Source organism: Salvia splendens, chromosome 15, assembly GCF_004379255.2.
Source record: "Salvia splendens isolate huo1 chromosome 15, SspV2, whole genome shotgun sequence".
NCBI lineage: Eukaryota > Viridiplantae > Streptophyta > Magnoliopsida > Lamiales > Lamiaceae > Salvia > Salvia splendens.
Window position 1 is genome coordinate 28,774,571 of NC_056046.1, and position 10,374 is coordinate 28,784,944.

General features: G+C 39.7%; 1 long non-coding RNA gene across 1 annotated transcript; it reads left to right on the forward strand.

Annotated features, from left to right (window-relative positions):
* Positions 1–6,047: 6,047 nt before the first annotated feature.
* On the forward strand, positions 6,048–7,525 carry LOC121768259. Its single transcript, XR_006043330.1, has 3 exons — positions 6,048–6,085; positions 6,953–7,017; positions 7,489–7,525. It is a non-coding gene; the product is annotated as an uncharacterized LOC121768259 (long non-coding RNA).
* The last annotated feature ends 2,849 nt before the right edge of the window (positions 7,526–10,374 follow it).

Sequence of the window (10,374 nt, forward strand, 5' to 3'; positions counted from 1 at the left end):
TCAAGCCCCGGGCGAAGAATCGACTATCTTGAACGGGATCTCCATGAATCGACGAACCTCCATAATCTCCACTTTGCAAGCAACTACGATGATAAGAAAAGGGCGTCCAGCGTATCTTGTGTACTTAAATGGAGAGGAAAAGAAGGAGTTGAAAGTGGAAGACGTGGCAGTGGTGCGAGATTTTCCCGATGTGTTTCCTGAAGCTTTGCCAGGACCGCCGCCCGACAGACAAGTGGAGTTCGCCATTGACTTGGAACCAGGGTCAGCGCCAGTATCAAAGGCGCCATACCGAATGGCCCCTAAGGAGTTGGTCGAGTTGAAGGTACAGTTGCAAGAACTGTTAGACTTGGGTTTTATTCGACCCAGTGTGTCACCGTGGGGAGCGCCAGTTTTGTTCGTTAAGAAGAAGGATGGCACGATGAGGATGTGCATCGACTATCGTGAGCTCAACAAGATGACCTTGAAGAATAAGTACCCACTGCCGAGGATTGATGATTTGTTTGACCAACTTCGAGGAGCGGGCGTATTCTCGAAAATGGATTTGAGATCAGGGTATCATCAACTAAAGGTCCGACGAGAGGATGTGCCTAAGACTGCTTTTCGCAGTCGTTATGGCCATTATGAATTTGTCGTGATGCCTTTTGGGCTGACCAACGCCCCAGCCGTTTTCATGGACTTGATGAACCGAGTTTTCCATGAGTATCTTGACAAGTTTGTGTTAGTCTTCATCGACGACGTGTTGATATACTCGAAGCACGAGGAAGAACATAGATGGCATCTACAAACAGTGTTGGAAACGTTGCGAAAGGAGAAGCTTTATGCCAAGTTCAGTAAGTGTGAGTTCTGGTTGACTCGAGTGAACTTTCTTGGTCATATTGTGACGGCAAATGGAATTCAAGTAGAACCAGCAAAGGTCGAGGCCGTGCAGAATTGGAAATCGCCGAAAACGCCAAGTGAAATCCGCAGTTTCTTGGGATTGGCAGGATATTATCGACGATTCATTGAAGGATTCTCTAAGATTGCGAGACCGATGACGCAACTACTAAAGAAAGGAATTAAGGTGGTTTGGACGCCAGAGTGCGAGGCGAGTTTCCAACTATTGAAGAAGAAGTTGACTACAGCACCAGTCCTAGCAGTACCCGAACTCGACAAGGACTTCACAGTCTATACGGGCGCGTCGAAAGTAGGACTAGGATGTGTGTTAATGCAAGATGGGAAGGTTATCGCGTATGCTTCCCGACAGTTGAGACCGAATGAATTGAATTTTCCGACTCACGATTTGGAGTTAGCAGCTGTGGTGCACGCACTAAAAATTTGGAGACACCATCTCTATGGAGTGAGATGCGAAATCTATACGGACCACAAGAGTCTCAAGTATTTCTTCGAGCAGAAGGAGCTAAACATGCGACAACGACGTTGGCTAGAGGTCGTGAAGGACTATGACTGTGGTATTAACTATCATCCGGGCAAGGCGAACGTGGTCGCCGATGCCTTGAGTAGGAAGAACCAACCTCAACTGGCTTATTTCCTAACGCAAGAGGAAGCGTTGATTCACGAGTTCGCCAAGATGAGTTTGGAAATAGTGAAAGCGCCCGAGACAGTAGGTGCAAGCTTGGCGACGATAGTGATTGAACCAGATTTGAGAACCAAACTCATAGAAGCCCAGCGACGTGATGGAAAGTTGGAGGAATTACGTGCAAAGGTGAGAGCCGAGAAGCTTGATCATTACCGCGAGGAGGCGGATAATGCCTTGACGTACGATGGGCGATTGTGTGTGCCGAGCGATGAGATGCTAAAAGAAGAGATTTTGAGTGAAGCGCACGACACGCCTTACACTGCTCACCCCGGAAGCACGAATATGTATCGAGATTTGAAGCAACAGTTTTGGTGGAAAGGAATGAAAGGGGACGTAGCGTCATATGTGGAACGATGTCTAGCATGCCAACCAGTGAAGGCCTTACACCAACGACCATATGGGAAGTTACAACCGCTTGAAATTACCGAATGGAAGTGGGAGCATCTAGCTATGGATTTCATGACTGGTTTGCCAAAGTCACAGAGGGGTAACACCGCGATTTGGGTGATCATCGATCGACTTACTAAAAGCGCGCACTTGTTACCGATTAAGATTACTTATGGCGCGGACAAGTTAGCAAAGCTGTACGTGAATGAGATTGTGCGATTGCATGGAGTGCCAAAGACCATTGTATCCGACCGCGATACGAAGTTCACATCAAAGTTTTGGATGAGTTTGCAACGCGAATTGGGCACGCAACTGAACTTCAGCACTGCTTATCACCCGCAATCGGATGGACAGTCAGAGAGGACGATTCAGAAGCTTGAGGATATGCTGCGAGCTGTTGTCCTAGATCGAGGGGAAAGTTGGGAAACTGTTCTACCGTTGGTTGAATTCGCCTACAACAATAGCTATCAAGCGACGATCGACATGGCTCCGTATGAAGCCTTGTATGGCAGGAAGTATCAATCCCCACTTTATTGGGATGAAGTTGGCGAGATGAAGATGTTAGGACCCGATTCTATAAAGGAAATGACCGAAATTGTGCATCAAATCCACGCAAGGATCAAGGAAGTTCAAGATAGACAAAAGTTGTATGCTGACGTGCGCCGAACGGAAATCAAATTCGACGTTGGTGAGAAGGTGTTCTTGAAGGTATCCCCGACAAGAGGAGTTGTGAGGTTTGGAGTGAAAGGCAAGCTGAAACCGCGTTTTGTGGGATCGTACGAGATTATCGATGAAGTAGGTCCTGTAGCGTATCGTTTGGCGTTACCTCCCAGCTTTGGGAACGTGCACAACGTGTTCCATGTGTCGCAGTTGCCCAAATACGTGTTCGACCCGAAGCATGTGATCCATCAAAAGGAAGTGGTCTTGACCCCCGACATGAGCTACGAAGAAAGGCCCGAAGCAATCCTAGATCGGAAGGTGCAAGAGTTACGAAACAAAACGATATCTTCCGTGAAGGTGTTGTGGAAACACCATGGCTCCGAGAAAGCCACGTGGGAATTAGAAGATAAGATGAAAGAAAAGTACCCCGAGTTGTTTTTGTGAGACGATCAAATTTCGGGACGAAATTTCTGCTAAGAGGGGAAGGATGTAACATCCCAAATTTTTGTGACTTTATTTTCAAATGGGTGTCGAATAAAATTTCCTTTTATGAAATTAATTGTTTCTATGTGATTAAGTTGATTATATGAAATAATTGTTATGAGTGATGTGGAATGAAGTATTGTCTAATTGTTATATGTTCCAATGTGAGGAAATTAATTAAGTGAGATCATGCATTTTATTCTAGCCAATTTAATGGGATATTTTCGGCCTCTTCAAAATTATTAGAATTAATATTCTCTTCTTGGATTTAATTAATTGTTTTGGGATTTTTATCTAAATTAAATCATAACCAAATTATCCCTAATTTATGCTACATGAAATTCGAACTCTAGCTATTTTTTTTGGGAGTTTCGAAAAATCTCCTATTTAATAGGAGGATGAATTATTTTGCTTTGATTTAATTGATGCCTTATTGATTCCCTTCTTTTATTTCAAATCCAATTAAATCATGCCACATTTTACTTCCTCACTCTAATTGAATTAATATTTGAAATATTTCCTTGTGGCAATTAAAGCCAAATTTTCGCCCCTTCCCTATTTGTGGAGAAATTGTATTTGTTTCCTATTGTTGTGGAATCCCTTTTTATTCAAATAAATACCTATGTCTAATTAATTGGGGATGTGAAATATTGTCCTTCTATTTTTGTCTCCATCCCACACGCCCCCTATGCCTTATTTTTTTTTTTCCTTGTGGGAATTTAATTATTTGTTACCTATTTTATGGGAGCCTTTTCCCATAAAAGAAATTACCAAATTTAAATCATGTTCTATTTAATTGAGGATTTAAATAATTTCCTTGTGCATTCCCCCTCAAATTTTTCGGCCCCTACCCCATGTTTCCTATGTGTTGGAAGCATGAATATATGTGTTTGGATGAATGTTAGATAAACCCTAATTCGAATTTGTGAAGCATGAAAACTGTGGTGTTCGGACAGTATATTCCGACGTGTGTTTGACCGACCAAACGATCTTATTTTGGCACGAATTTTTGACTTTGTAAAATATGAGATGTCTTCTGTGTTGTGTATAAATTTCAGCCTCTGTTAACGAAAGATGAATTTTAAATGAATTTTTAAAATTAACTGCGCAGTTCTGTCAGAATTTGTATTCTCGTCCAGTAAGTTTCGTTTTTTATTTGACCGACCTAATGATGTGATTTTAATGTTAAATTTTAACTGGATGATATTTGATGTGTCTACTGTGTTGTGATAAAATTTCAGCCCCAACGGAGGTCGGATGGATTTTTAATGATTTCTACAAATCGACTGCGCAGTTCTGCCAGATTTCTATCATGTTAAAATAATACTTGTTGTCAAGTTTTGAGTGAATACATGTGTGAATAAGAAACGTATCCTATGATGTGGCTATGTGTTACACGTTGATGTATGCTTGAGTGTTCGTTTCGTTTATGATGGTGAACGTTGGGATGGGCAATATGAGAAAATGATGAAAGGAACGATAGGGCATGCATGAGTAATGTGTTGATAGAAAACTGATTGTGTTGTATTATGTGGTTATGATGTTGATAAGGGTTGTTGTGCGTACGTCGGTACGAAGAACAAGGATTGCAATAAAGTTGTGAACCGTGTTTGTAATCAATCGAGGTGGGCTTTCTAACTAAGTATTTTGTGGGCTTTCTTTAACTAAACTCTTTTATTTTTCCAAAGTATGATTGTGGAGCTATAAGGGTAGTTTAAAGTTTTATGTCATGCCATGTTTGTTTTAATGTTGAGATTGTGCTTGATGCCTAGTTCGTTTGAGCTTGCTCCGTTAGGCTATAGAGCTATGTTGAGATTATGCTTGATGCCTAGTTTGTGAGTTCGCTCCATTAGGCTATAGGGCTATGATAAACGAATTCGGGTCTGAGTAGGGCCGCAAACCCTATCAGGCTGTGTACACAGGTGGGATCGGGAGCCGTCCTTGCAAGTCGACCGGTCTCGTGGGCGAATAGTGTGGCCACACTTTCGTCGCACTATGGTAAGAGGATATGATTGATTGATTGGTTGATGAGAAAGTGGGGAGATTGTTTTGTCTGGCAAGACTATGAAAATGTTTTTGTGTTCTCGATGATATTTCTTAACTACATGTAAAACTCGTTGATTTTTATGACGTGGCTTAAATTAATTGATGGGGAATAATATATATTGCGGTGAATTATATTCCAAGGAGAGTGAGATTTTGCTTAGGATCATAAATAATTACCTTGCTCTTTTTATTGTGGAAATTTCGACCACTACCAATTATTGGAGAGGAGTTTTATTTCTTGGATTTAATTATTTACTTTGGGATAATTATCCAAATTAAATCCTAAAGCCTAATTACCTTATTTCCTTCTTGATAAAAATCGGCCCCTACTATTTTCCTTAGGGAGATTTTGAAATCTCCTAATTTGTGGGAGAAGGAAATTATTCATTATTTATTTTGATCCCTTAATTATTTCTTTCCATGATTTAATTGGAATATCCTAGCAAATCTTGCCTTATCTTATTTTATTAAAGATTTGAAATTTATTCCTTATTGGGGGGGAATAATACACGCCTATTTCCTATATTTGTGGGAGGATTTTTATTTATTTTTCTGCTCCGTATTATTTTATTCTGCTCCGTGAAGATACCCAAATTAAATTAGAGGCTAATTAAATAGCCCTAAATTTTGAAAATCCTCCTTATTTCTTCCCCCAAATTCACGCCAACTCCTCCCCCAAATCTCTCCAATCTTTATTTAATTATTCTCCAATTATTCTCTAATTAATTGGGAGATATTCTTATTCTCAACTCTATAAATAGAGACAAACACCATTCCCTAACCCTAGCCACCCACACCACACGCCCACTCTCACTTTTTCATCTCCTCTCCCACTTGTTCTTCCACTCTACTCAAGATCCTTTCGAATTTTCAAGAGATTGTTGAAGAATCGAGACTTTTATTCGTTCCTACTGATTGTTTCGTCCAAGAAAGGTAAAAATCAGACCCTATTCTTCATTCATCTCCATCTAAACATTCTTTGACTCCCTTATGCATGTAGAGAGCGTAGGGAATTCAAATCCAAGGGTTAATCGGTGGTAATTTGCTTTTGTATGTGTGATTGCGTTTTGAATGAAATTGTTTGATGATTTAATGAATCTATGGTGAATGATATGTGATGTTACGAAAGCATGAGTATAAGGACTCTTTTGAGCATGTTTGTGTGTTAAAACCATGAAAAGGTTGATTTTGAATAAATAGGGATAAACACTAATTCGAATCTTTTTAAAGGCCTGAAAAAAAACTGTGAGTTCAGACAGTATATTCCGACATGTATTTGACAGATCAAATGAACTCCGATTTGATCGAATTTTTTTCCTGAGTGAACTTCATGATTTATTCTGTGTTGTGTGTGAATTTCAACTCATTTGATTAAAAGGTGAATTTTTGGTGAATTTTTAAATTTGACTGTGCAATTGTGCCATAAAATGCTTTCTCGACTAGTAGGTTACGTTGTTTATTTGACCGACCAAAAAGGGGTATTTTGACATGAAATTTAAACTGGAAGTTATTTGATGAGTCTACTGTATCGTGGTAAAGTTTTAGCCCCAACGGAAGTCGGGTGAATTTATAAAGATTTTTATAAAATGGTTGCGCAGTGCTGCCAAATTTCTACCTTTACAAAAACAACTATATTATTAAGTTATGAATGACATACATGAATTATATATGTGATGGAGTGATGTGATATGCAAAGAGTTATGCTATGATGTGAATTCCATATGTTGATGGGGAAAAATGGAAAGTTAGGGACATGCATAAATTTTAAGTCCATGTTGGTGACTGATTGGGAATACCTAGGTGAAAATTCGTGCGCTAAGCGTGATATCAAAGGGAAAGCGATACTTGAAATCTAAACGGTCGAGGTGGGCTCTCTTTTAAATAAGGACTATGTCCTAATGTTTTATCGATGGAAATAACTATGATTATCATGCCTTGATTTGTTTTTACGTGCCTATATGATGTGGCTTTTGCCACTATTATATAAATCGAATTCGGGTCCTCGTAGGGCTGCAAACCCTACTTGGATTAGTGTACACCTATGGTAGACTGTGTGCTAGCGTACGGGCTGGCCGGTCTAGTGACCTGGTTTGCGGCCGCATTCCTTGTCATGTATTGGCAGATATGGTTGACGTCTATGGGAAAATGACTGCGCAGTCGTTATTTTTGAACAATGGAAAATCTTTTGGGTGCCTCGGGCCTTTCTAAAGTAAAACCCCGATGGTTACTTACGGATGGCATGATAACATATACTTTTATTTTAAATGTTTTCGGCATGAGCCACTGAGTATTATTTCTATAGTACTCAGCCCTGCATATGTTTTCCCTATGTGCAGGTTGAGCGGCGACGAGCGGTTGGTGGTGTTGAGCAGGAATTAATAATAAACTATGGTCGTTTTGAAACTCCGAGTGTCGTTGTGTCTTCACACATGACGTCACTCTTCTCTTGGATGCTTCCGTTGTGATGTTTTCTTTACATATACTTTTTATTAAATTCTAAAACTGTTTTATTTGGGATATTTGCAAACTCGTTACTCTTTTTGAATAAATGTTAAACCCTTAGTCATATACTTGTTGAACATAAATACTTTTGGTCGTTTTATTTATTAAACTTAATTCTTGGTCAAACTCTTGTTGAAAACCCTATTCTTCTATGTCTGTCATTTAAGTCCTTTTAATCACGATCGTCCGCATTTATTAACCCCAGAGGGCGGTCGTGACAGCAGGTTGAGCGGGATGTTGCGATGGATGTTGAGTGAGCTTTAGGAATTCCCGGATGCGTCGTGTCTTCATACATGGGCGTCATCCTATGACTCTCCTTTGATACTTGTTTTTCCGCTGCCGTGTTTCGAATCGTTCTTGTTAAAGTCTTTCGTTTTGTTTTACACTACTTTTTGACATTAATTACCTTGAGATATTAACCCGCTGCTTAATTGTTTAATCGATTAAAACTTTTCTTTTGAAGCTTTGTTTAAGATGTTGTCTTCCATTGCTTTCCCCTTCTTCTTCCCTGCTCCTTAGTCCCTTCCCTAGTCACGATTTCCCCGTCTTTACTATCCTTAGTGAGGGCGGTCGTGACAATGTGGTATCTGAGCTTCGTTCTTTCGCTCTGGTCCGAGAGTCTTCTTTCAGATTAAGTCTAGATTAGTACCCCTAGACTAAAAGTGTCACGAAGGCTCAACATCCGAAGCATCACGCTCAACCACAAGAAAGTGAGGTATGTTTTAAGTTATTGAAAGAATATAGAATTGATGATGATATGATAAGGGTGTATTGGCAAGAGTATGCATGTGTATGGAAGTTATGTGTGAATATGCTAATGTGATGATACTATTAGGGGGCGTTTGTTTGGTATGATAGCCCTAGATATTGGCTGCTATCTAGGTTCTATCTAGTGTTTGATTGGTATGATATAACTACACGAAGACCCGGTATAAACTCCATGACCCGGAAAAATTTATGATAGCTAACTGCCATTTTCATATACGCCTAACCAGGCTGAAGGCTGTGATTGAAGTTATGTTGCCGATCCAGATTGTGTTCTACACATCTGTTGTCTAAAACACCCCTCCCCTTCCTCCCCTCTCCTTCTATTTCATACTGATTTGTGCCGAAAAATTGCACCGGCGTCAAAGTTCACATCCGCCGCCGATAAATTTGCCCCCGACGATTTTCGGTAATTCAGTACGATTGAAGATAATTCACTACGTTTTATGCCGATTCATTGATTCAAATCTTCAAATCTAATTTATTCCAATCTTCAAATCGACTCAGAGTGCTTGAACCATCTGGGAAGCTCGACAGTTTTGGGAACCTCAATTTTGCAACGGATTTCCATGGCTAGTGAAGAAGAAGCTCCTAAGGTACACCAATTTGTAATTCATCTATCAACTCAGTAGAAATTCGTTGAACTATAGTCAGATTCGAAACTGTACATCGACTACCAGCGATGATTCAGCCTGCCGACTCTGACTTTGTGAAATTTTGGGGTGAATTGCTTACAAAACGTGCTTATTTTTTGGACTGATGATTGATTTGTTCCTATCTTTGCTATATCAATTTGTGTGTATTGTTTCTGATTGGTGATGGCCTTGTAATTGTCAGTTTTCTCCGAATCTGCTTGTTATAATTAGTTGTTGAGTTAGAAGAACATGAGTTGTTGAGTTCACTGCTATTTACATTCGGTTTGTGTTTATGATTGTACCAACGATTTTGTGTATGACTAGCACTCTGTAAAATGTGTGAACTACTTCCTCAATTGCAGGACTGATGTTTGATGGATTGGTTCTTATTTTGGCTGTATCAATTTGTGGGTAGGCTTTGTGTTCATTAATGACCCTGTAATTGTTTGCCTTGTGTTGGTTTTTGTGATATATTTCATATAGATCCAGATTGTGTTTGTGTTTGTGATTGTAGCTTTGATTGAATTAGCAGCTTATATGCATTTGTTTTTCACCAACAATCTGTTAATAAATATGTGTAATGCTTCATCAGGGTGACGATAGGCGTAATGAAATGACATCCTTGTTGATTTTGTTAGAGGAGATAATACGGAATTATCAAATTAACATGCTCCTTATATCTTTCATGATCACGCTTATTGGCCCGCAAATGCATACGCAAATGCTGAAGGCTTTGTGACGCCATATAAAGGGGTCCGATATCATTTGAAAGAATGGGGACCCGGAAGACAAGCACCTCAAACACCAGAAGAGTTGTTCAATTTGAGACACACTAAGGCAAGGAATGTCATCGAACGATCGTTTGCCGTGTTGAAGATGCGATGGGGTATAAGGCCGACAATGAGGATGAAAGTGCTGCCGACAATGAGGTCGACAATGAGGATGAAAGTGCTGCCGAACACGATGGTGCTGAGCATATCAGTAGTGTCGAACCATCAGCCTCTTGGAACAAGAAAAGAGATGATCTTGCTAGAGATATATGGTCCGAGAGAAACAATGTGTAGGTTGTTGCACTAATCGAATTGAGTAATCTTTGCTATGTAGTAGAATTGTCCGAGAGAAACATATTTCATTTTCCAAAACTGGTTCCTTTCTGCTTCATATTGTGCCATAGGTTTCATCATCTAAATTTAGTTATTTTGTGGTTTGTAACTTGAATTATGTATTTCAAACTCATCTCCAATTCGATAATGTATGGAAATTTTATTTTACAAAAAGTGGATAGCAAAATTATGTATTTCAAACTCATCTCTAATTTGA